General features: G+C 48.2%; 1 pseudogene; it reads right to left on the reverse strand.

Annotated features, from left to right (window-relative positions):
- Window positions 1-1,259: 1,259 nt before the first annotated feature.
- Window positions 1,260-17,567, reverse strand: LOC144947445 (E3 ubiquitin/ISG15 ligase TRIM25-like; annotated as a pseudogene).
- Window positions 17,568-27,841: the final 10,274 nt, after the last annotated feature.

Genomic DNA, 27,841 nt, shown 5'->3' on the forward strand with positions numbered 1-27,841 from the left:
TGTATGTATGTGAGTGTGTGTGAGTGTGTGTCTATTTGTGTGTCTGTGTAGCCTTAACATATTTTTGGGCAAAGGGCTGTTAGTAGCAAGTAGCAGCACCTGTGAAGGCTGGCACTCTCACACACGAGGGGGTGGGTGGCCAGCACCAAAACATAAAGTAGAAACAAAGACAGACACAGACACAAAGACACAGACAGAATAACAAAACTAGAGGCCGACCGAAATTCGGTTTAGGTTTTGGCGCGGAAAGTTGGAAAATGGCCACTTTCGGCATACTTTCGGTTTCGGCCGAAGGTACATTTTTAACTTTCGGTTTGCTTTCGGTTTTGGCCAGAAGTAATTTTTTTACTTTCGGGCTGGTTTCGGTTTCGGCCGAAACTGATATTGACTTTTAGTCGTCATTCGTCAACTGAAGATCTATTTTTAGAAAATAATGCTAGTGCTACGTCTATCACTCTGCCTATCGGCCGGTCAGTGGGTGCTAGGCAATCCTATGCGATAGGCTGCAAACACACACACACACGTCCACATCAGCAGCTTGGGAGCGAGGTTACAGCTGCAACTAGAGGCCGACCGAAATTCGATTTCGGTTTCGGCACCGAAAGTTGGCAAATGGCCTCTTACGGCACTTTCGGTTTACTTTCGGTTTCGGCCAACAGTCAATTTTTAACTTTCGGTTTCGGCCGAAACCAGAAATTCAGTTTCGGTCGGCCTCTAATCAAAACACACATAGACATAGGCATACACACCAACCCACTAACCCAAAGGAAATTATCACCCGTGTAGCCTTACAAAACTGTTGGGGCAAGTGCTGTTTGCTAGTAGCACCTATGAAGGCCGGCACTGTGGCACACGAGGGGGTCGGTGACCAGCACCACGCCCGACCCGCCTTTGTTTCCCCAGTGGCGATGTTTCCACACGCAGCAGGTACTAATTTGAGGCTCAGTCGACCTAGAGGAGACTCAGGACCGATTTAGATAATCGTCACTGGTATTGGTGAAACGGTCATGAGCCTCCCCTAGGTCGACTCAGCCTCAAATGAGTTACTGGTAGGGTGTGTAAACCTCACCCCTGGGGAGACAAAGGCGGTCAGGCGTGTTGTTGGCCACCCACCCGCTCGAGTGCTGTGCCGGCCTTCATAGGAGCTCGCTGACAGCACTTGCCCCAACAGTTTGTTATGGCTACATGGGGGATCTGTATCTTTTTGTGCATGAGTCTGTGCGTTGTGTCTTTCTCGTCGCTGCTCACACTCCGTGCTCTCAGGACGCACGACTCAGATCCAGAATCCTCACTGAGTCTGCATACACATACAGTGCAGGGTAGAGCGGTTGACTAAACGAGTGGTGAACGGAGTGCAACAACTCCATGGAGTCGGCACGGTAAAACGACAGCAGCCCCGCCTCCCAGTGCAGGTGACACCCGACTCTCCGGGGAAGATCCCTCACCGGCACTGAGATCACTACACCACCATGACGCGCGTAGCAGCGGTTGTTAGTTTTATATAAAAGCCAGGATGAGTCGTTCTGTCCCAGCCCGCACTCTTTACTACGCCCTTTCCGTGCGATCGTCCCGTACGCGACTCCAACCTTACAGCACTCCGCCACACTCCCCACGTCCACCTCCCAGTAGTGCTGACCAGACGAGAAGCTCTCGGAGCACAGGGCTTGTGTATAGGCATCAAAGCGGTGTGGGTGATCGGGGCGACCCTGGGAGACAGCAGTCTGCGTCATCGTCCTGAGGTCCGAGGAAATCTGGAGGTTGTTGTGGGCCGAGTTTGGGTCCAGAGTCGGTGAGCGGCCGTCTGCAGTAACGATAATCACAGTAGCCGTGTAACAACAGCACAGCTATAACAATAGCACGCGTGCACTAACACGCACATACATTACAATAGAGCAATTCATAATGGGCATTATTATACAACGTTTTAATGTGTAGCTATCGGTGTGATGACATGTAACGGGCACTTTGTTAATCCACTGCTGGATGAGGGCCTCCCTACACTGTGCGGGTCGTGGGGGATATTTGACCATACTTCACCACGCCGGTCACCGCGCATTGGCGAAGGCAGGCGGCGCAGCTGGCGAAAGCACAGAAGTACAGTACAGCGGTGCGTTTGTCTGCCCCACCATCTGCTGCTCCGCCACGTAGCCCCGCAGCCTATAGCACCTGCTATACACGGTGGTGGCCACCCACGCTAGCCCTACCCAGGCCCAACCTCTGCGGGGCTTTCTGAGATGCGAGGACGTGGGGTGCACTGCGGGTGCTCCGTGCGCTAGGGCTGAACGATTTATGGAGAATCTCTAATTGCGATTTTTCTGACAGATATTGCGGTTTGATTTGCGATTAAATTGTTTTAAGTCAATCTTCAGTTCAATATTTACCGTGTAATAGAATTAAAACACGTGATGGAGCATTATCACATTATACCATCAAAATATGAACTGCTCTATGTATGCTAATGCAAGGATTAGAACTTAAAAGATATGAATTGCTTCCAACAGGTATTTATTAAAATGTTTTAATTGAAATAGAACCATCAAACAGAGCAATTGTTAAGTAAAATAAATAAAGTTATAATAATAAAAACAATTCCAATAAGAAAGTAATAGGACTTTTCAAATTGCGAAAAATCGCAGCCTTTGCGATTTGCTAATCGCATTGTTACAAATTTCGATTTGAAATCGATTAATCGTTCAGCCTTACTGTGCGGTAGTGCCCATGGGAGGCAGTGAATCGCAGGAGCAGCAGCGTGGATATCAACACCGCCGTAGTGTCTCCGTTTGTGTACAACAAACACAAATATCTCCCGTGTCACCTTTCACAGGCTGTTGGAGCAAATGCTGTTGGTGAGCACATTTGAAGGCCGCGGCACGGCACACTCGAGGCTGTGTAGTGATGTACACTCGTATGTGTGTGTGTGATAGTGTAGTGATGTGTAGTGTTGTAAATAAAGGTGGACGACTTCTTGTCTTCTGTCCGGGCCACTTTATTACAATCTGTTTATATAACACTTGTTTAGTTATGTCGAGGATCCGCCGTCCATCGCTCGTTCGCTCCCTCACTCGCCACGTCCCTATCCTATTCTCTAATCTCCTTTTCTCACCCGTGTCTCACTGTCTCAGCAGGTTGACACCATGGCAGCCACGGCGTTAAGCGTGCCGACATACGGACTGCGCTCACGCCTTTAGCGTCCTACTCCTGATCTGTACGGGGCCCGTGTCTCACTGTCTCAGCGGGTTGATATCACGGTAGCCCTGGGGGTCAAGCGTGCCAACGTATGGACTGCGCTTGCCCCTAGCGACTCTATCCGAGCCTATCCAGGTCCACACAGGACTTCTCTCGCCCAAGAATACTCTAACTAGCTTGGCGGGTCCGGCTTCAGCTTCTCATGTCTTCTGTCTTCATAATACTGTCCCTCGGGCTCGTTTTGCCCATCTTATATATCCCTCGCGGCCCCTTCCAGAACTTTCTCCAGAATATCCCTCTATGATTGGCAGATACCGGTCTTTTGAATTCCGGTCCACGTCCCCCCTTGTTTACCCCAACAGAATTACCCCAACGGTCATCCTGACTCTGGCTGCTCTTGACGTTCCCATGATGATGCTCACCAACCGCCTCTTTTGGCTGCCGAGCGCGGACATGCAGCCGTTCTTGAATATACGTGCGTTGAACCACTACATAACTCCCCCCCGTGATGAAAAAGCTAGCTGTCCCGGCTAACACACAACGAACACAACGTGCGATTAGTGGCACGGGTTAACAACAACAACAACATTTTGACAACGTAACGCAATCAGTGGCCCGGGTAGAAACCAACAACAATAACATCAGCAGTAACAATGATGTGCCGCAATAACAGGTGTATGTGTAGTGGAATGCTCCCACAGTGCCCTCAATGGATGGCCATTCTCCGGGAGTGGGTTCCAGCTGCTGGTCCGTCACCCCTTAATGGGTCAACTTGGGGCAAGGGAGGGGAACGCTCGATACTTGACAAGTAGCCACGTCTCGTCCTCATTGCGACTTTTCCCTCGTGACGGTGGCCATTCGCCGGCGCGCTGGCACCCCGCTTCCATGTGTCCTGGGGTGCATCCCGAGGTCGCAATCAGTGGCCCGGGTAGGAACCAAGAGCCTGCCAGCCAGCTCATCCCGTGCAAATAGTAGCGGTCCTGCAGGCACACGAGGTGCAGACCGCTGAGGCGCGTCCACATGCGACCGTACCACAGGCTCGTCGGACACATCCAATACAGGCCGCTTCGGGATGGGGGATGACGCATCATACGGAGGAACAAATTTCTTAAGGCGCGTCGGGTGAACGTGCCATTCGCGCCGGCAAAAGTGAATACTTACATTCTGGTCCCGTCGAGTTTCCACAATCTCAACGGGACCCTGCCAGGGCCGATGGAACTTTGGCGATGTGCCTACTGGCACCATGGGGCAATGCAGCCAGGCCTTGTCCCCCACATGCCAGGGCTCCCGCGGAGACCGTGTGCCGTGCAGACGCTCGTTGGCTGCCTGTTGTCGCGCCGTGTTAACCAGTGAGGCCTCTCTTGCCTCATTCAGTCAGTCTAACATCACCTGCATGGGGACAGGTACGGCCGACGTCTTTCTCAGTGCCCGCACGCCCAACCTCACTAAGGCAGGGGCCTCGGGCTCTCGTCCGTATATTAAATAAAATGGTGAATGTCCCGTCAATGCATGTGGGGCCAATCTGTAAGCGGCTAGGGCACCCAGAACGTGCAGGTTCCAATCATTCTGCGCTGCATTCACCTGTTGGCATAGCATAGACGTCAGTGTCCTATTCAGGCGTTCGACCATCCCGTCGGTTTGCGGGTGGTACGGGGACATCCAAATCTTTTTCGTCCCTAGCGAATCGTACACCTCCTTAAGCAACTGGGAGGAAAAGTTGTTGCCCTGGTCGGTGAGCAGTTGTTCTGGTGCACCTTTGTCAAGGACATATCCTTGCCGGAAAGCCTCAGTGATTGAAACCGCAGATTGGTCCACCAATGGCCACGCCATAGGCCATCGGGTGAGGTACTCGACCCCTACAAGCAAGTATTTGTGGCCTCTCGGGGTAATGGGCAACAATCTCGTTAACACGGGAGACCTGTATGGATTGTAATGGCACCCGGTATGGCTGCGCAGGCGCCTTGTGCCGCGCGCACTCGTGCCAAGATTTAATTAATTGATGTACGTTGTTTTGCATGCCTGGCCAATAAAAAATTTTGCACAAGGTCAATGTGGTCTTTTTTTTCACCCAAATGCACAAGTTTTTCATGCGTATCATGAATGAGCTTGCCCCGCAGACACAAGGGCACGACAATACAGAACTTCTGCAGTTCGACGTCCCATCGCACGAGGAGTCTGTTGACAAGCCGAAAGAAAGGGCGATCCACAGACCCTTTAGAGTGAGAAGCCTGAATCCTCATCCTGGTCAAGGAGGAATCCTCCACTTGCAGGCGCCTCCAATCGGCCAACGAAAGGCCCAATATGCCGTTCCCCTGTGCAAGCAACCCATCAGCTGGGACCGAATTGGCTGCGGCGGCCATCGCCGGAACCGCCTGCAGCGGTGGACCGCACCGTAATGAGCCTTCTGCACACCTATAGGAGCCTAATGGCTGCGGCAATCGTGACAATGTGTCTGCGTTGACATGACGCGTCCCCTTCCTGTGTTGGACCGTAAAAGAATATCCTTGCAAGATTTCGAGCCAACGGGCCATTTGATCTGAGGGCTGGTCAACCCGCAAGGAGTATTGCAGTGCCGCGTGGTCAGTGCGGACCATAAAATCCCTGCCGTACAAGTATGGCCGGTACAGTTGTACGAAGTGCACGATGGCCAGCAGCTCCCTGAGTGTGGCTGCCGTATGCTACAACCTTCTCAACACTGTCGACTGTTTGCGACAAGATGGCGCCTATGCCAGTGTCACTGGCATCGGTGTCGAGGGTAAACATCCTGGAAAAATCTGGGTATCCGAGTGGCGGTGCATCTGCCAATGCGCCCCGAAGTGTCTCAAATGAACGCTGTTCCACTTCCCCGCACAGGACCTTTGACCCTTAGTGGTCAAGGTATGCAGCAGCCTTGTGATTGTTGCAACATTTTTGACAAAACGGCGGTAGTATGACGCAAAACCCATGAAGCTACGTACCTCTGACACTGTTTTTGGGACTGGCCACGTGCGTACACAGCTCGTTTTGTCCGGATCGGTGGTGACTCCCGATGCACTAACAACATGACCCAAATATTTCACAGATGTTTTCAGCAAGTGGCACTTTTGGGGCTTAAATTTCAATTTAGCATCAATGCGTGGAAGCGAGTACGCATCTGCAACCAAACTCTTATTAAGTTTTCGACAATCGACTGAAAATTGCAGGGAGCCATCGCGTTCTTTAACCAGCACGATGAGAGTCCCCCATGGGCTGGTGGAGGGAGAGACAATCTCCTGTTCCAGAATTTCATCCACAGTTTGCCGAATGCAGACTTTTTCTAGTGGGCTCATTCTATGGGAATTTAGGCGAATTGGGGGCGCGTCCCTCGTGTCGATGTGATGCGGTAAGCGAGGGGAGACTCCGTGTCCTCCCACTTCCTCAGTTGAAATTTACATTTGGCGGCCAAACGCGGCTCGTAGATTTTTTGCATTACTGGGAATGCACCCACCAGCGATGACCGGTCTTTGTCCGGGATTCTGTGGAACGCCGCTAGCACGTCGTCGTCAAGGGCCGTTGGCAAGGTCTACAGCGCGTTGCTCTCTGCCCAGTCCAGTAATTGGTACGCCGCTCAGAAGTGCCGCGTGAACGCTGTCCAATCACCGACCCTGGCCTTGAAGGGTTGGACGCGCGGGAGCCGATGCTTCGAACCCGGAAGTAGCGACGCCGGCGCCCCTGCGACGTCCGGCGCTGCTTGCGGCGCGGCGGGAGCTGTGGCCGCATTCTCGGCAACAACTGGCATCGCAGGAGCAGGCTGGGGCTGGCTTGTCTCCGCCGTAAGCGCCGCCAGCTTGGCCTCCCACTGTGCTATGATGGCCCTCCACTCCTGAGCCGGGCCCGGCGCCCCGGCCTCGCCTGGTTCGCCCTCCTGCGCTGAAGGCAGCTGGTCGTCCGGGTCCACCGGGGGAGCGGCAATCTCCTGCTCTGACGTGGGAATCACGTCCGCATCGCTGTCGTCGTCATAGAAGTGCGCCAGTACGTTTATTCTTTTTGTTGTCTTCTTTGACATGTCGGCGCGGTTCTTCAGTCACTCTAAAAGCAAATGTAGTGTTGTAAATAAAGGCGGACGACTTCTTGTCTTTTGTCCGGGCAGATTTGAAACACAGCTTGAACGCGGTGGGCTCACACGACATTGTTTTTTCCGAGACCACACTGCTCTGCAAACCTTCGGGCTACCATCAAAGATTTGTTCATGAAGCCATCCAGATATATAAACACAGACACAACTTCAACCAAGAAGATGGATACAAATTGAGCAATCATTGGAAGGACGTTATTCACCAGGTAAAGCCTTAGCTTGTTGTGATGTTTCCATCCTACCTGCTGTCTCTCTCGCATTTTCCACGATGTGGTGTTGTATTTACATCCAAATTACACCTCTTGCCCCGCCCACTTACCCTTGGGCTAAGCCTATATAACTTCGTGTTTTGGCAGCGCTCTCGCTATATTTTTTCACCTGATGACGGTTGTTTGTGTTGCGATCGAAATGTTGTGATCTGTTATATTTTTTCTACCTGTGTGACTTTACCGAAAGAACCAAAGAGTAAGCCTCAATAATTATAAATGAATCCTGAGAATCCTAACGCTGCCTTAGTCTGGTTATGAGCCTACATCATTAACAATGAACCATATGCATCACAACGGTGATGTAGTTTTTCTCGAGTCTGATGACGACATCCATCACAGAGAAGACTTGTACTGGTAGATTAATCTGCTACAATGGTTACTTTGGCCAACAGCATCCTCATTGGATAATACAGACGTGTAATATCAATGGAGTACTTCTAATAGTGAAATACACTCGTGTGTGTGCTATATATTATTGTCTAGAGCATACATTACAGTCGTAACGTTTATATTTGCATCTACAGTGTAGTTATAGTCAAGATTAACCAAGATTATGCCTTAGTCTCTCTCTGTGAGCCTCAGCCATTAATTGGAGAACCTAAGAATCCTAAAATGCCTTAGTTTGACTCTGAGCATCAGGTTGTTGACATGAAGGCTAAGAAATGTAAACGTGTCTTCGTCTGGATGTATGATCCTTGGGCATTACCGATCAACCCTAAGTTTATATAATCCATAACAGAGATTTTTTGGGTTAGATCCCGTAAATATATAAATGTGTCGTTAAACCTGCCACCACCCGACACAGCCAACTAGTAAGGGTTGTCACGTAAACAGAACATGCCAATTCGTCACTAGTACAGCACGCCGGTGTGTTGGGGGGCAAAGCCACAACATTATTTAAAGTTACATTGATCTCATGATAAAACCCATTTAATCCTATGAATTCTGCAGGTCGCCTTTGTGTCTGCAGTGCTAATGCTTACAGAACGTACCCGGTACTCGTTTAAGCCAAGGGTCGACCTGGGAGAGGCTCAGAATTTATTCTGAATCCACTCACCAATGATGTTAGCCATGGTCGTGAATCACGTGTAGGTGACCATGTTTGTAGCTCAGTGCACAGACCATCCCATCATCATTGCACATCCGTACTCACTCTCGCTCATCTACACATACGCATACAAACAGACACAATTACAAGACCCCCGTATTTCCCAAACAGTGAGTGGCACTTTAAGGCCGGTATGGAACATGAGGGGGTGGGTGGCCAGCACCACGTCAGGCCGCCTTTGTCTCCCTAGTGGCAGTTTTAACACACTACACCAGGTAGTCATTTGAGGCAGAGTCGACCTCGGGGAAGCCCATGACCGGTTCAGAAAATTACTGGTGTTGGATGTGAACGGGAATCGATTTTCCGTCACCAGGTTAATATTGCAACATGTTAACCACTATGCCACCGCTCCGCAACATACACACAAGACACAATTACACGCAAAATAAGACACATGCACACTTGGCAAAAGTCCGTGGAACTCACACATGAACGCCAGCAGGTTGACCACAGCTCCCTGCAGGGCGCTGATCGTGGCGATGTCTTCTTTGCTGGGAGATGAGGGTGGATCACCCTTCTGAGCATCTCTCCTGTGAGACCAAAACCGGTAGTGACACACACAACCCGTGTCTTACACAGCATCATCACACAGCATAATCATTCACAGCATCAGCATACATAGCATCATTCTACACATCATCACCACACACATCATCATCACACGCCATCATCACACACGACATCATTACACACGGCATCATCACACACAGCATCATCTCACACATCATCATGCCACACAACATAATACAGCATCATCACACAGCATGATCATCACACATCATCATCATCATTATGCAGCCCATGTTCCACACAAGGAGTCACTCCATGTGTTTATTTGTGCGAGTTCATGAGTCCATACCGGTTTGTCTCTTTCAGGTGAACCTGCAGGAGTCAGACACAGGGGGCGCGAATCAGTTTACCTCCAGCAACGTTAACCACACGGTGATTGGTAGTCGCGATGAGCTGGGCTGCGCTCAGCCATTCGCATATCCCAGTGTTGTTGGTTGTAATCAAGACAAAGCCGTGGACTCGTTATGACTCAATGATTCTCATCAGCAAGGTGTGGCCTCTAAAACTGTTGCCACTCGGTACTCGATGTCATGGCAAGAGGCGTCCGTGGCACACATCGAGTTGCAGTGATTGTGAACCAACATTCAAAATAATGATCCACTGCGAGCGTGAATTACACCCAGAACGTTGTGCTACCAGAGTCCATAGTTTAGCAGGGTGAACATTTGTTGAGGCAGGCAATCTTGGGATTGGTTTCAACTTTCTTAGACTCAACAGCAGTCAGTGCTGAAATATAACTTCTTCTGGCTTTCCTGATGTTAAAAGCCCTTACGTTTTCAGCATTACTAATGGTTGGTATACAGTTGGTTCAATTTATCATTTAAATGTAGTGGCAAGTGGCCTCAATCTGATGTACATTACAGGATGATGTGGTTACAATTTGTAATGCTAATCCCTGCATATATTACCAACAAATTGACTCAAGGGATATGTGTGTTAATCGTATATTTATTCTTTTGAAATTCAGTGGTAGTTTATATTTTTAATTAAAATATACAAATCCAAGTTGGTGAACTTGACTCTACGTTTACTTTCGGAACCCATGGGCTATATTTTGTATTGACAATTCAAGTAGTGTTATCTTGTGTTGCAACGCATGTGCCACATTTACAAACACAATGAACACACGAACTGGCGCACTCGCCCTGGCTCCCTGAGCGCTCTACCTGCAGGAACGTGAGCGAGTCCCTCTCCTTCTGCAGAGTGCGCAGGCGCGTGGCTGTTGCCTTGAGGTCGCTGATCTCGTGCTCGTAATGAGCGATGTTCTCCTCGATCCGGGATAGCAGCTCGCGCCCCTTCATGTCCACGCGATCAAGAGCTGCCCTCTCGTCCCCATCCAGCATTACCCTCATGCGGGTGAACTCGCCTGAGATGCGAGCCTTGGTCTGGAGCATGGAATCCTGCAAGGGGCGTGCAATGGATTTTATAAACTCACTCGCAGTAAGTACCCGGTGTTGCCCGAGCGAAAAAGACAGACACACACATTGACTTACACACAGACATCGACCCACACACATAGAAACACATCGACTTAGACGCACACACACACACATATGGACTCACACAGACAGACATCGACTTAAGACACACACGCATGGAGTTACACAGACACATAGACTCACACACACAAACACATCGACTTACACACACACACATATGGTCTCACACACACATAGACATCAACTTTAGATACACACACATGGAGTTACACACACATATGGACGTACACACATACAGCGACTCACACACACACATATCGACTCAGACACAGACATACGTGGACCCACGCACACACATCGACTTACACACACACATAGACTCACACACATACATAGACTGACGCACACATTGCCCTACACACACAGACACATATGGACTCTCACACACAGACATCTACTTTAGATACACACACATGGATTAACACACACATATCGACTCACACACACGCATTGACTTACACACACAGAGTGACACGCACACATGTATGGACTTACATACACATGTGGACTAACACACACAAATGAACTGACAGGCACACTTGGACTGACACACACACATACAAACACTTTGACGTACACACACACACATACAAACACTTTGACGTACACACACACACACACATCGGGCGTTGTCCATTCGAAAAAGAAAGACACACACATGCACTTAAATACATACATGGACCTACACGCACACACATATGGACTCGAACACACACACATCGACTCACACACACACATCGACGTGCACAGCAATCAGCGATTATGGCACAGCTATCAGCATCGCAGTAGTATGTATCAGTAAATAGCGTGACGTGACCAATCGAAACAATGGAAATGCATAGAAGAAATACGCTGAAATAAGTGTAAATTAAAGAGCAGCAGTACGCACAGGTAAGGTGAGAAGCAGGCTACAGTCTAGATTATAGACTGCCAGTACGCCGGCTCAATGACTTAAGCATTGCTACAGTCGACATGAAAAGCTGGCAATACGGGCAGCAGCTGAAAAAGCAGGATACAGTCGACATGAAAGGCTGGCAGTACATTGAGTGAGGAAAAAAAGCAGGCTACAGATTATAGACTGGCATACACTGATAATGGCCAAACGACAAATAGCAGTGTAGATAATAGAGTGCCAGTGCACTGACGTTAATTAATGAGCAGGCAGCAGGCCACAGCACAGGCTGGCAGTACACCGTAGCAGCGTAAAAAAGACAGCAAAAAAAGGGAATATTTAGCAACCTAATAATGAAAAATAAGGTTTCTGCACACAAACATTATTATTGTAATATTTGCCAACTGATTTGCTTCATAATAGTAAACAATGAACGTGAGTTCTTATTTGTACACAAATATTATAAATGTAATATTTGCCACCTTATTTGTCTCATAATAGTAAACAATGAATGTGAGTTCTTATCTGCACACAAACATTATTATTGTAATGTTTGCCAAATTATTAGTTTCATAATAGTAAACAATGAACGTGAGTTATCTGCACACAAACATTATTATTGTAATATTTGCCAACTTATTTGCTTCATAATAGTAAACAATGAAGTTACGTTATTATGTGCACAAAACATTATTATTGTAATAATTGGCAAATTATTTGCTTAATAATAGTAAACAATGAACCTGAGTTCTTAGCGAAAGATGAAATAAAATTGTACTTTACATTGCCGTGGTGAGGCCTAGTCCCGTGCAGAGCTCGCAGCCTCGCCTAAAATGCCAGGCTGGGGGCTGGGCCGCTACCCCCGCCCCACCATCCCCCCGCCCGCGCTGCAATAATTCTATGTAAGCGCTATACTATTAGTATGTACCGATAGTAAGTGCACACATTGGGGTGGGGGGAGAGAAGAGGACATGACACTTTGATTAATTTACCGTCAGGGTTGTGTGTATTTTTTGTTGCATTTTGAATGGGAAGGATAAATCCCCCCCCCACCCTCCAGCGATGACGCGCGTGCTTCGCAAGGGGCAACCCCTGTGCACCTTTGGCGGGGCCGGGAAATAAATAAATAACGCGAAATAGCACAAAATTGTAAATTAAACTACTTTTAAGTTTACGGATGGGAAAACGGAATAGCCTATGCCCGCCCCGGGGCTTAGGGAGTGCTGCCTGGTCATATCCCTCACAAGCACGCGCGCAGAGACTTTTATACATAAGAGAAGAAGAAGATATTCCATGCCATTAAGACTAAAGTCACATTGTTTTCCGGTTACTCCAAACCTATTTTTCCTTGCCTCCACGTTATGTCTTTGGACTCACATCCCATTAAACAGGTAGAACACAGCAATGGTCAGCCATGGCGGAGATATTAGTTCTGCCGTGTTTCAGATCTGACTTGTGCTTGCGAACACGGTCGAGATATGTCGTTTCGTTTCCTTAATGTAACACTCACCACAGGTGCAACTTAGTTTGTAGACTCCAGGATATTGCATGTCAGGAATGACATTCTTCACAGATGGGATGAGATCACGGATTTTGTGTACTGTACTGAATCGGACTTGGATCTTGTGTTTATTTTAGATTTTGGAAATATTTTTGGTAACGCCTGCTCTGTATGGTAATGTGATGGTTTTGATTGGCGTCTCAGGGGGTTGTTTCTCCATAGTTGGAGAAACAGCTTTTCGTGTAATGCGGTCCGACTACCCATTCATCTTGAGGGCCTGGTGTACGTGTTCCAGTTCACTGGCTAGGTGGTGTTGGTCAGAAATGCGATGTCTTCTTTTAACACCAATCCACAAAGAAATATGTGTTCTCTCTGTGTGTCCTTGTGATGTCTGTCTGCTTGTATGTCTGTCTATAGTTTTCTAGTTAGATTTTTGCTGCTATTTCTTTTATGCCTGATGATGATTGCTTGTGTTACAATCGAAACGTCGTAATATGCTATTATTTAATTTATTATTTTATCTTTAGACGTGACTTAACCGAAAGAACCAAATAATAATTCCTGCAGTCACGAAAGCTCCAAAATTAAGACATAACGTCAGTGTTTCTATTTTTTTTATAGTTACATTCTCCACAACAAATCTAGTAATTATGTTGGTGTTGTGTATTATTAATTTGGCATCTAACGAAGACCCATATCTTTATGAGAGGGTTATTCCCCTATATACATAGGGCAGTACATCAGCATCAACTCAAGCAAGCCTGCCTCTAATATTGAGACACTGGGTGTGAAAATCAGCCCAGAGTTTGCATGTACGGAATCAATAAGTTGTAAAGATGCACTCCCACTTAGTGTGGCTGATGGGATGTGTACATTTTTTCTCATAATTTATGTAGAGGCAAATATATGATGGAGATGTATTGTCTGCTTATAAATTAACATAGGATTGAAGCTTTCGTGACTGCAGAAATTACTGTACTCATTGGTTTTTTTTTTCCGGTAAAGTCGCGTATGTAGAAATATTCTCCAAAACATGGATATTTTGTGCAAATTATTTATATCACCAGCTGACTGGATGCCCTATTTAACAGCATGATTTGCATTATAATGGATACTTATACATGCGACAACACAAACAGGCTCAGAGCAATACCGTTTAAGACATATAAAAGGTAGACGCAATTACATAATTATCCTTGCTGTTAAAATGTACGACACCAAAAGAGTGATTCACTAATACATCACGATTCGGGCACATTCAATATTTTTAAGTCATTGACGCTACGTTGTGCCTGCTTGACAGTTGGGTGCGTGTCATGAGAGCAAAAGTGTTTTCCTGCATTCCCTAGACGCTCTTGAAGCCGCATCTCTTGTATTTATTCTAGCATTTAACAGCCGATTTGCTGTCGTATTTTATCACCTTCACTCGTTTAATGTCGAGTTTCTAATTCAATACAGTTGTTCTATGCTGTGTTATTTTATCTCACCCATTGCAAGTCATTCGAGTTATCCTACGAAATGCTTTGCAGTCTCACCAGATATTTTTTTTCCATAAACGTTGCATTTGTTTACATTTACATTTCAAGCATCCATCACCATAATAATGCAATATCCTGCACAGTTATTATACATTGACCAAAAACTAACAAAGTTTACTTGAGTCAATGGAGTTTTCCTCATAGGAAGAATCACAGACTCCACGCAGAGTGGAGGTCACAGGGTAACAAAGTCCATGCGTTGTACCTGCACGTCCTTGCGAGCGGCCTTCATCCGTTTCACGGACGCATTCGCCCTCTTCCTCTTCTTCTCCACCGCTCGCGTCTCCTCTTCGACTCCACTCTGCAAGAGACGAAGTCACCAGAGGAGACTCCACTCCCTGAGCGGATCCCTCTCAGCCCCACTCCACACGGAGCCCTCCACTGTGATGGCTAGGGAGTCAGCTCAGACTGACTGACACAGTCTATAAAGGCAAGGGAGAGAATCAACTCATGGTGATGTTCGTTGCATGAGATGTTTCTAACAATCCCAGTGACACTGATTATTTTCTGCCCATGTTGTTATGGCCAGTGACAGCTTTTATTAGGTCGAGTTGCGCTTTCGTTGTTTCTGTATCTGAGTAGCTCTCACTCCGTGAGGGCCTCACCTTCTGTGTCTCGTGTTCATCCTTTAGTGTGATGACCCGATGTCCTATGTGGTCTCCTGCGATGGTGCAATCCTTGCACACGAGGCTCTCGTCCTGCTTACAGAAGAACCTGTAAGGGCTTCCATGCTGCTGGCAGCTTCGCCCCTCCAGGCTGACAATGGGAGCCACCAGGACGTGGTCCATCAATCTCGGGTTGTTCAGGTGAGGTTCCAGGTGCGACTCACAGAAGGAAGTCTCACACATGAGGCAGGTCTTCACTGCACGAGCATCCCCATCACCACAGGTGTCACAGAAGACAACTGCGGCCATCCTCTCTCCAACTCTGAGCTGCTCCACCAGGTTGGCGAGCGCCACGTTCTTCTTCAGCTGGGGTCGCTAAAGGAAGGCCGCTCAGCACTGCGGGCAGCTGAAGCGTCTCGCTATTTCTCAGGCACCGTCCAGACACCGGAGGCAGAACGAGTGGCCGCAGCTCAGCGTGGAGGGGCAGTCAAACGTGCCCAGGCATATGGGGTAGCTCAGCTCACTGTCTACACAATCACTGGGAGACGCCCATGGCTCCACTTAGACTCAGTCGCTCACCGCGGCTCACGGAGGAGCTTTCGCAGCAACAGCAGCTCACACAGCGGAGACGAACAAGGAAATTAACTGACTTCACCTGCAGTTTAGTTATAAATACCTCGAGACACGCCCTGGAATGTTCCACACGGTGGCCGCGCTCACCTGTGTAGACGTGGCCTTATAGTCACGCACTGTGTTCGCTAAAAATGATTTTTGTGTTTAGTTTGTTGTCCTTCCCCTGCACTTCCGATTAGCACGGTTGGCTACGTACGGTGTGGAAGAAGTTCAAAATACATACATAATTTTGACCGGTCTCAAGTGATATAATATTTGTACAAACAAAACCCAGCAGCAGCAGCCAGGGATAATGGTTTGTCCCACAAGCTGATTGACCGGCTAGATCAGGCTGTGTGCATTGCACAGTGGAACCGCACCTTATGCAAACATTCTGATGTAAAGGCGAACTTGTTTTTTTGCCCATCTGTGTCTTTATTTTTTTTGCAAGGCCTGTTTAAGCTTCGCAGTCTATAATATTTTAACTACTGGCTTCATGCGTCCTCTGTTCATCTGTCAAATATTTTTTAGTTTTTTTATTCTTATGACACCATTTTATTCTGGATGGACGGTGGCTTAATGTATGTTGAACTGCACAGGTGGTGCATCAGCCAGTCATCTCGGTCATCTCGGTCAGTCGACCCGTGGCACCTGGGTCTGCCCCGTGACCTCCTGCCAGCGGGCGTTCGACACTTCACGTGGCCTCAAGGTGCACATGGCCTGGCACAAGCGTCGTGGTGACGTCACCGCCACTTAGTGGCGAATGGCGGTTGTTGTTGTTGTGTGTGTGTGTGTGCGTGTGTACGTGTATGTGCGTGTGTGCGCGTATGTGCGTGTGTGTGTGCGCGTGTGTGTGCGGTCGATATCCCTGTACCGGTATTAGTATTATTCCTACCAGCCCACCCCGCAGGGTCCTGTTTTGATGAGAGGGGAAACAGATGGGAAGGAGGATGGTGTGAAGGGTGGGCGAGCGGGCGGTGATGGAGGGAGGAAGGGTGGCTGGGAGGGCGTGCGGTTGAGTGGTTGGGTCCCTGGGTGGGTGGCCTCACGCATTACCACAGCGAACAGCCTCTGGCTAAACAATCATTGTCGTTCTTTTAAGCTCAATATCGGGATGACTATCACTGTATATTTTCCTAATTTGCATAAAAGAATATTGCACAACGTTTAAAATCATCATCACGTAAACAAAAAAAGTCTTCATCACTTATTCTTGTCAATGTTTACATTTTAAATCCTGGATTCGCTAAGTTTGGCAGATTCTATAAAAAATAAAAATAAATTATTTCACAAGATAAGGTCCACTGAGCTACGCAGCACTTTTTCCAAAGGCGACCTGGCCACAAATGAAAGCCCAGCGAAGTAGCTTTCCCCGTGGACATTTTCTCAGCCAAAAACTCTAAATGCGTGATGTGGATTTTAAATTTCGAGGGGAAAGCGGTGGGAGCGGAGAAAAATCCACAGGCCCACAGCGAGAGAGACATCCAAACTCCAAATATACAGCAGCAGGCGTCAGGGTCGGGATCGAACCCACGACCTCCTTTGTACCAGGCGAGGTAGTTAACATCTCCGAGACACCAGAATGATGATGAGAGAGACAACCACAGACTTCAACTATACAGCAGGCATCAGGGTCGGGATCGAACCCGCGACCTCCTGTATACCAGGCGAGGTAGTTTACATCTCTGAGCCATCGCAACTAAATGTAAAAAAAGAAAATCACAGAGCAACCACGATGAACAAGCAACGACCTGACTTCACCTGCAGTTAAATTATAAACACAATGAGACGCGCCCTAGAATGTTCCCCGCGGCAGCCCTGCTCACCTGTGAAGACGTGGCGTTACATTCACACACACTTTAGCTGACGTGCAGTTTACTGCTAGACAGCCAGTTTAGATTTAATTGTCATAAACATATCAATATCCCCAGCCTGTTACCCCCAGCATCACACACTACCATCACCATTTCCACATGCTGTTTTTTTGTCTTCTTTAGCTTAGCTTGTGCATCCATGAATCCATCTAGATATAAAAACATAGAAATAACTTCAACCGAGATGATGGATTCGAATTGAGCAATTAGTGGAATGATGTAATTAACCAAGTTAAACTTTAGCTGCCGTGCAGTTTACTGCTAGACAGCCAATTTAGATTAAATTTTTATAAACATATCCATAATCCCATTTGTTACTCCACATTACCACACGTGGTTTTTAGCCTGCACATTTCAGTTTGAACTCTATGCATTCCTAATTTACCCAGGCAGCATAACAAGAGGCAGCTTAAATCCTAGCTTGATTATCTACTTCCACCATCTACATTACAAAGCCTCAGTTCGAACTCCAATCGTTGCTCGGGGTACACAACGCTACCTCCCAGCCCACACCCTGCCCTCACACTCACCATGCCCCCTCGCCCCATCCCCCCGCAACTATTGAATTATATCTTCAACCGAGATGATGGATTCAGATTGAGCAATCATTGGAAGGATGTAATTAACCAAGTACTGGTAGTAACCTCCTGGTTACAAGAGCCCACGGGGGATTATTGTGTCCGTCCGTCGTGCAGGGAGGGGCTGGGTGGGGAGGGGAGGGTGGGGAGGGGCTGGGTGGGGAGGGGCTGGGTGGGGAGGGTGGGGCTGGGTGGGGGGTGGGAGGGGGCTGGGTGGGAGGGGGCTGGGTGGGGAGGGGCTGCTCACCCCGTGGTGCCCTTATAAAACTCAACGTTTAATTTAACCTACTCACGCCGGCTTGTGCCCGCCCTCGGGCATATTTGCAGAATACACCACACCGCCGTTGACCCTGGCCATTGACCGAGCAACCCAACGTTACTACCAGCTCCCTCCGCAGGAATGTGTTTAAACTTTAGCTGCCGTGCAGTTTACTGATAGACAGCCAGTTTAGATTTAATTGTCATAAACATATTTATATTCCCAGCCTGTTAACCCCAGCTTCACACACTACCATCAGCATTTCCACACGCTGTTTAATGGTCTTCTTTAGCTTAGCTTGTGCATCTGTAGTGGTGCTGTTGACGTGTGCCGACAGTGATGGATCACGGGGCGGCGCGAGGGGCAGGGTTAGGCACGCGATGTGGGCGTGGTATGGACGCGCGCGCCGGGAGTGAGGGATGACGGGCGGCGCGGCGTGGGTGTTGAGGCGCGCTGACACGAGATGGGGAAAAGAGGATCGTAGCCAGCGCCCGGTGATTGGTCGAAGGGGAGGTGCTCTCAGCGACGTCCGCAGGAGGGGTATAAAGGGTTACGCGCAAGAGCACTCGGGGCAGTTAGCCAGTTAGAGATTAAAGACGGAGTGGAAGGGGTAGGGCCTGTGTGGCTCGAAGGCGAGACCGTGGGACCCGAGGTCCGACGCCCATGTGGGTCGGGACTGTGGGACCCAGGGTCGAGACGGACACCCCAGCTGGGTGTGTTCCGAGAGGCTACGGGGCGTTAGTCGCCCGGGTAGCTAAGTGGCGTTAGTCGCCGAGTAGATAGTCGAGTAGCTAAGTGGGCGTTAGTCGCCCGGGTAGCTAAGTGGCGTTAGTCGCCGAGTAGATAGTCGAGTAGCTAAGTGGGCGTTAGTCGCCCGGGTAGCTAAGTGGCGTTAGTCGCCCGAGTAGATAGTCGAGTAGCTAAGTGGGCGTTAGTCGCCCGGGTAGCTAAGTGGGCGTTAGTCGCCCGAGTAGCTAAGTGGCGTTAGTCGCCCGAGTAGCTAAGTGGGCGTTAGTCGCCCGGGTAGCTAAGTGGGCGTTAGTCGCCCGAGTAGCTAAGTGGGCGTTAGTCGCCCGGGTAGCTAAGTGGCGTTAGTCGCCCGAGTAGCTAAGTGGGTGTTGGTCACCCGTGTAGCTAAGTGGGTGTTGGTCACCCGTGTAATTACAGTTGGTTCAATAAAAGAGTGTGCTACCCGTGAAGTCGTCTCCCGCCGAGTTACTACATTACACATCCATGAAGCCATCTAGATATACAAACATAGACTTACCCCACATGACCACACGTTGCTTTTAGCCCGCACATTTCAGTTTGAACTCCATGCATTCCTTATTTACCTGACAGCATAACAAAAGGCGACTTAAATCCGAGCTTGCTTAACTACTTCCACCATCTACATTACAAAGCCTCAGTTTGAACTCCAATCGATGCTCGGTCGTACACAACGCTACCTCCCAGCCCACACCCCGCCGCCACACTCACAATGCCCCCTCCCCCTATCACCCCGCGACTATATAATTACTCGTCCCAGCCATCTCTGAGACACACCTAAGCGGTGTGCTTTCGCTAAGTTGTCCCCACCTGAAGAAGGATGCTTGTGTTGCGCCTGAAACGTCGTGATTTAATTTATTTCACGTGGCCTCAAGGTGCACATAGCCTGGCACAAGCGTCGTGGTGACGTCACCGCCACTTAGTTGCGAATGGCAGTTGTTGTTGTGTGTGGATGAGTGGTTGGGTGAGTGGTTGAGTGTGTGTGTGGGTGAGTATGTATATTGAAATTATATCGCAGCGTTCGTAGCCACTCGTGCTAATCGAAGGTGTGTGGGTGAGTGTGTGGGTGAGTGGTTGGGTGAGTGGTTGTGTGGGTGAGTGGTTGGGTGATTGAGTGGCTTAGTATGTATATTTAAATTATTTCGCAGCGCACGTAGCCACTTATGCTAATCGAAGGCGCGAGTGAGTGGGTGGTGGTGGAGTTTGAGTGAGTGAGTGGGGTGGTTATTTAATGAGAGTGGAAACAGATGGGCAGGAGGATGGGGTGAAGTGTGGGCGAGCGGGCGGTAATGGAGGGAGGGAGGAAGGGAGCTGGGAAGGGATGCGATTGAGTTGTTGGGTCCCTGGGTGGTTGGCCTCACGCATTGCCACAGCGAACAGCCTCTGGCTAAACAAATATTGTCGTTCATTTAAGATCATCGATATGGCATTCACTGTACAGTTTCCTATTATGCATACAAAAAATATTGCTGAACGTTTAAAATCATCATCACTTAAACAAAAAAGTCTGCATCACCTATTTTTGTCAATGTTGACATTTAAAATCCTAGACTCGCTGAGTTTGGCAGATTCTATCAAAATAAAAAATATATATTTTACAAGGTAAGGTCCACTGAGCTACGTAGCTTTTTTATCCAAAGGCGACCTGGCCACGAATGAAAGCCCAGCGAAATGGCTTTTCCCGTGGACATTTTCTCAGCCATTAACTCTGAACGCGTGATGTGGATTCTAAATGTCGAGGGGAAAGTGTAGGGAGCAGGGAAAAATCCACAGGACCACGGCGAGAGAGACATGCAAACTCCAAAGATACAGCAGCAGGTGTCAGAGTCGGGATCGAACCCACGACCTCCTGTGCACCAGGCGATGTAGTTAACATCTCCTAGCCACTATGATGACGATGATGATGATGATGAGAGAGACGCAGGCTCCAACTATACAGCAGGCATCAGGGTCGGAATCGAACTCGCGACCTCCTGTATACCAGGCGAGGTAGTTAACATCTCCTAGCCACCGCAGCGAGATGTAAAAAAAATCACTGAGCAGTCACGACGAACAAGAAAACGACCCGATTTCACCTGCAGTTAAATTATAAACACCATGAGACGCGCCCTAGAATGTTCCCCGCGGCAGCCCTGCTCATCTGTGTTGGTGTGGCGTTACATTCACATAATGTCAGGGTTTAAGAGTCGCAATTGATATATTTATACATAAACCCCACGGTAACCATGAACACTGTAATGGTTGTCCCACAGACTGGTTACACTATATAGGGTGAGGCTGGGTTTCTTCAGAGTAAACTGCACATTGTAAATTCTTATTAAAAGTTTCAAAGTTATACGTAAGTTTTCGCGACTAATATTATCAGTATTTTTTTTATTTTGGTTAGATCGCGTAAATTTAAAAGTGTTGTTAAACCCGCCATCACACCCGACACAGTCAATGAATTACGGTTTGTCACTTAAACAGAACATTCCGATTAGTTACGCCAGCACACCGGCTGTGTGTTGGAGAGTAAACCCACAGCATCTACTTTTTCACAACTATGGCTATTGCCTGATGAAGCTGCTTGTAATTGCCAGTGATGCATCATACTCGAATCGTCATCGTTGTGGGTTTGCTCTCCAATACACATCCGGTGTGCTGAAGTAGTAACTAAGTGGCACTTTTTCTTAACGTGACAAACCTCCCTGATTGGCTGTATTGGGTGGTGGCAGTTTTAATGACACGTTTATAATCACGTAGTCTAACCTAAATAAGTATAACCCGTAAAAACAAAGTTTTTCACTATAAATCCTTTATATGCGTGGCAGCGAACTTAATATAAAGGATTTAAAAATATATTCGCCTGTGGAGGACGCGGGGATCGATCCCGCGACCTTTGGCATGGGAAGCGAGGGCGCTACCAACTGCGCTACTCCGTCACGGCCTGAGGAAGCGTTACGCTCTGGGCTCTTATACTGTGACGTTCAGCCAAAGCGATGAATGAGTTCTATTTGAATATATATAAAATATATTTTTTTTGCCTAAAAAGTGTAAAATTTTGGGAATTTTTTTTCACGAACATTAATTGTCTGGCACAACGAGTCTGTGTGGAAAATGTCAGCTCGATTGGATCACTGGAAGTGGGTTAAAAAACGAGCAAAAGATTTGCACGATCCTAAGCAAGCAAGCACGCAAGCAAGCAAGCACGCAAGCACGCAAGCAAGCAAGCGAACTTAATATAAAGAATTTAAAAATACATTCGCCTGTGGAGGACGCGGGGATCGATCCCGCGACCTTTGGCATGGGAAGCGAGGGCGCTACCAACTGCGCTACTCCGCCACGGCCTGTGGAGGGGTTACGCTCTGGGCTCTTACACTCTGACGTTCAGCCAAAGCCATGAATGCGTTCTATTTGAATATATGTAAAATAAAAAAAATTTGCCTAAAAAGTGTAAAATTTTGGGAATTTTTTTTCACGAACAATAATTGTCTGGCACAACGAGTCTGTGTGGAAAATGTCAGCTCGATTGGATCACGGGAAGTGGGTTAAAAAACGACCGAAAGATTTGCACGGTCCTAAGCAAGCAAGCAAGCACGCGAACTTAATATAAAGGATTTAAAAATGATACTGATCGCAGTTATTGCCATTTATTTGTTAAGCATCTGTGTTTTAGAATTCTATATTTGGTATTGTTCTAAATCCACATCAACTTAATAACGTGTTGAATCTGTGGCTCGTGATCTCTGATAGTCATTTGTAAAATAATTTATATTATTGGGATGCAGTTTTAGTCCTGGTGGTTGGCGTTCGGCTGGATGGGTGAGTCAGTGGGCAGGTGAAAAGGTTGTCGGGTTGAGCAGGTGGGCGGGTGAGCAGATGGGCAGGTTGGAGGGGGGGCCGGGTTATTTGGTGGGTGAGTGATCAGTTGGGTTGGTGTGTGAATGGATGGGCGGGTTATTGGGTGGGCACCTGCGCAGATATGAGATGAGTGTGGGCTGGTGGGGAGATGTGAGGGGGGGGAGGTCTCTGTAGATGGCTGGGTGGGTCGTGGGTTAGGGAGTGGCAGATGACCGGGTGGGAGGGTGTTGGGTGCAGATGAGTGGGTGTTGGTTGTACCTTTTTCAGCATGGTTATTATTATTTTCATCCAATTCATCATCATCCATCTGCCTAATCACATGAATGGCTGCTTAGCCCTCTTCCCCACTGCTTCAGTGAAAGATCTTCACACCATAGTCCTCTGTAAACGACGCAAGTCTCGGCAATCCCCCGGTCAAACGGCCCCAGACGTCGCCGTCGCGGTTGTCGAGGTGGCAGGAGTCGAACTCTCCATGCCGCTACTCACGCTCCTCATGTGAGATCATCCGTCTGTTGTATATATTGTGATGAAATTATAAATAAATGTAAAAATTTAAATATGATTAAAAAAACATATAATTTCGTAAAATATACTCTTCGTTCTCTTGGTAAAGTCACGTAGGTAAAGAAAATAATAAATCAATTTTAAATCAAAAAGAAAAATAAGTAAAATTAATTCTAGATTTGAAGCTTTCGTGACTGCAAGGAATCATCTTCTTAGGTTTTTTCGGTAAAGTCACGTAGGTAAAACATCAAAATGAATGAAAATAAAATAAAATAAAAATTCACGACGTTTCGGAGGCAACACAAGTCTCCGTCATCAGGTGGGACCGTCACAGCCAGATTAGCTGCATCAAGTGAGGCAATGATTCAAGATGTAATCCCTTAAAAGCGAGTTGAGGGGGGGGGGGAGAGGGAGGGGGGAGCTCATCAGACTATGGTAGCCAATGAATGGAACGTATCGGGAGGGAGGGGGGGCGAGGCCAAAAGGGTGGGCGACGGCGTGCAAGCGATTGTGCGCAAGCGGCTAATTACTGCACACGCCAACACAATGGAGCGATTATGCGCAAGCGGCCAACTGCCGCACACGCCATTTAGAAACATTTAGGCTGGCCTGCCTACGATCAATCCTGGGTTTAACCAGACTGTATTGTGTGAGGAGCTTGCAAATCCTCGACGGATCTGGACAAAGTCCAATTGGTGAGCTCCTTTGGCAGGCAAGGCTGCGTTAGCTGGGCCATATAGCCCGCATGCCCAATCACCGCATGCCTAAACAGCTATTGTTTGGCCGGATCGAGGGGGCTCAACGGGCGCAGCACGGGCTGGAGAAGAGATGGACTGGATGTGGTACAGGAGGATGTGGAGCTGAGTGGACTTTCCGATGACTGGTACCAGCGGTGTCAAGATCGGCCTCTGTGGGGGAGGCTCGTGAAGGACGCTACTGGGCAGTTGGAGGCAGTCGCCCTCCAACAACAATGGAGGGCGGAAGAGCGACGATCATAACAACGAGCAGAACGCCGGTTGGCTAATGCACAGCAAGTTGGCACAGTTGGGGGCACAGATGGTGCATCAGCCAGTCGTCTCAGTCAATCGACCTGTGGCATCTGGGTCTGCCCCATGACCTCCTGCCAGCGGGCGTTCGACACTTCACGTGGCCTAATTCTAGATTTTAAGTTTTCGTGACTGCAAGGATTCATACTCTTTGATTTTTTCGGTAAATTCACGTAGGTAAAAATTATAATAAATTAAATCACGACGTTTCGGGCGCAACACAAGCGTCCTTCTTCAGGTGGGGACAACTTAGCGAAAACACACCGCTTAAGTGTGTCTCAGAGATGGCTGTGACGAGTAATTATATAGTCGCGTGGGGATGGGGGGAGGGGGAGGGGGCATGGTGAGTGTGGGGGCGGGGTGTGGGCTGGGAGGTAGCGTTGTGTACTACCGAGCATCGATTGGAGTTAAAACTGAGGCTTTGTTATGTAGATGGTGGAAGTAGATAAGCAAGCTAGGATTTAAGCCGCCTTTCATCCATTAAGAAGGTACCCCACTATGGCCCATCATGTCCACGATCAACTCACCTACCTACAAACTGGCCCGTTTTCTGTCGGATACTCTACTTCCCTTCACTGACAAGACCACCTCAGCAGTACTGAACTCAACTCACTTGGTCTCTCTTGTCAAGGACATTTCACTGTCCCCTGATGATGTTCTCGTCAGTTTTGATGTGGTCTCTCTGTTCACCAAAGTTCCAGTGCCTGACACCATAGCAATAATTGAAGACTTAGTCCAACATGGACTGAACCCTGATGTCCCTGCGCTGGTTAGGCACTGCCTCACCAACACGTATTTCACCTGGAATGGTACCTTCTACAAACAAGATGAGGGGACGCCTATGGGTTCCCCCTTGTCACCAGTGATATGGAGAAATTTTAAACAGATGCCATCCAGACATCCACTCTGCGTCCTTCCCTGTGGAAGAGATACGTGGATGATACTTTCGTCATTTGGCCACATGGCCTCCCAGCACTGAACCAATTTCTAGATCACATCAACTCCATGCACCCATCTATCAAATTCACCATGGAAGTGGAGAAGGATGGTAAGCTACCATTCCCGGATTTTTTGTTTGAGAGGAGACCCAATGGCTCTTTGGGACATTCTGTCTACAGGAAGTCCACCCACACAGATTCCTACCTGAAACCTGATTCACACCACAACCCCCTGAGACTCTGATCAAAATCATTACGTTGCCATACATCACAGGCGTTACCAAAAAGATTTCCAAAATCCTAAACAAACACAAGATCCAGGTCCAATTCAGTACAGTCCACAAGATCCGTGATATGATCCCATCCGTAAAGGATGTCATTCCTGACTAATGGTACCCTCGTGTCTACAAACTGAGTTGCACTTGTGGGGATTGTTATATCGGGGAAACGAAACGACATATTTCTGATCGAATTTGCGAGCACGAGTCGGATTTGAAACATGACAGAACGAGTAATTCGGCCGTAGCTGACCACTGTTGTAATACTGCTGGTTCTCATGACATTGTGTTCTCCGATATCAAGGTACTCTCTAAACCTCCAGGTTACTACCAAAGATTTGTCCATGAAGCCATCCAGATATACAAACATGGACATAACTTCAACCAAGATGATGGATTCAGATTAAGCAATCATTGGAAGGATGTAATTAACCAAGTTAAACTTTAGCTGCCGTGCAGTTTACTGCTAGACAGCCAGTTTAGATGTAATTTTATGAACATATCCATATTCCCAGTCTGTTACCCCACATGGCCACACGTTGTTTTTAGCCTGCACATTTCAGTTTGAACTCCATGCGTTCCTAATTTACCCGGCAGCATAACAAAAGGCGGCTTAAATCCTAGCTTGCTATTCTACTTCCACCATCTACATTACAAAGCCTCAGTTTGAACTCCAATCGTTGCTCGGGGTACACAACGCTACCTCCCAGCCCACACCCCGCCCTCACACTCACCATGCCCCCTCCCCCCATCCCCCCACGACTATTGAATTATATCTTCAACCGAGATGATGGATTCAGATTGAGCAATCATTGGAAGGATGTAATTAACCAAGTACTGGTAGTAACCTCCTGGTTACAAGAGCCCACAGGGGATTATTGTGTCCGTCCGCCCGTCGTGCAGGGAGGGGCTGGGTGGGGAGGGTGGGGAGGGGCTGGGTGGGGAGGGTGGGGAGGGGCTGGGTGGGGAGGGTGGGGAGGGGCTGGGTGGGGAGGGGTTGGGTGGGGAGGGTGGGGCTGAGTGGGGAGGGTGGGGCTGGGTGGGGGGTGGGAGGGGTGGGGCTGGGTGGGGGGTGGGGCTGGGTGGGGAGGGGCTGCTCACCCCGTGGTGCCCTTATAAAACTCAACGTTTAACCTACTCACGCCGGCTTGTGCCCGCCCTCACAGTCGGGCATATTTGCAGAATACACCACGCCGCCGTTGACCCTGGCCATTGACCGAGCAACCCAACGTTACTACTAGCTCCCTCCGCAGGAATGTGTTTAAACTTTAGCTGCCGTGCAGTTTACTGATAGACAGCCAGTTTAGATTTAATTGTCATAAACATTTATATTCCCAGCCTGTTACGCCCAGCTTCACACACTACCATCAGCATTTCCACACGCTGTTTAATGGTCTTCTTTAGCTTAGCTTGTGCATCCATGAAGCCATCTAGATATACAAACATAGACTTACCCCACATGACCACACGTTGCTTTTAGCCTGCACATTTCAGTTTGAACTCCATGCATTCCTTATTTACCTGGCAGCATAACAAAAGGCGACTTAAATCCTAGCTTTCTTAACTACTTCTACCATCTACATTACAAAGCCTCAGTTTGAACTCCAATCGATGCTCGGTCGTACACAACGCTACCTCCCAGCCCACACCCCGCCCCCACACTCACAATGCCCCATCACCCCGCAACTATATAATTACTCTTCACATCCATCTCTGAGACACACCTAAGTGGTTGTGCTTTCGCTAAGTTGTCCCCACCTGAAGAAGGACGCTTGTGTTGCGCCTGAAATGTTGTGATTTAATTTATTTCACGTGGCCTCAAGGTACACATAGCCTGGCACAAACGTCGTGGTGACGTCACCGCCACTTAGTGGCGAATGGCA

The sequence above is a fragment of the Lampetra fluviatilis genome, chromosome 45 (genome assembly GCF_964198595.1).
Source record: "Lampetra fluviatilis chromosome 45, kcLamFluv1.1, whole genome shotgun sequence".
NCBI lineage: Eukaryota > Metazoa > Chordata > Hyperoartia > Petromyzontiformes > Petromyzontidae > Lampetra > Lampetra fluviatilis.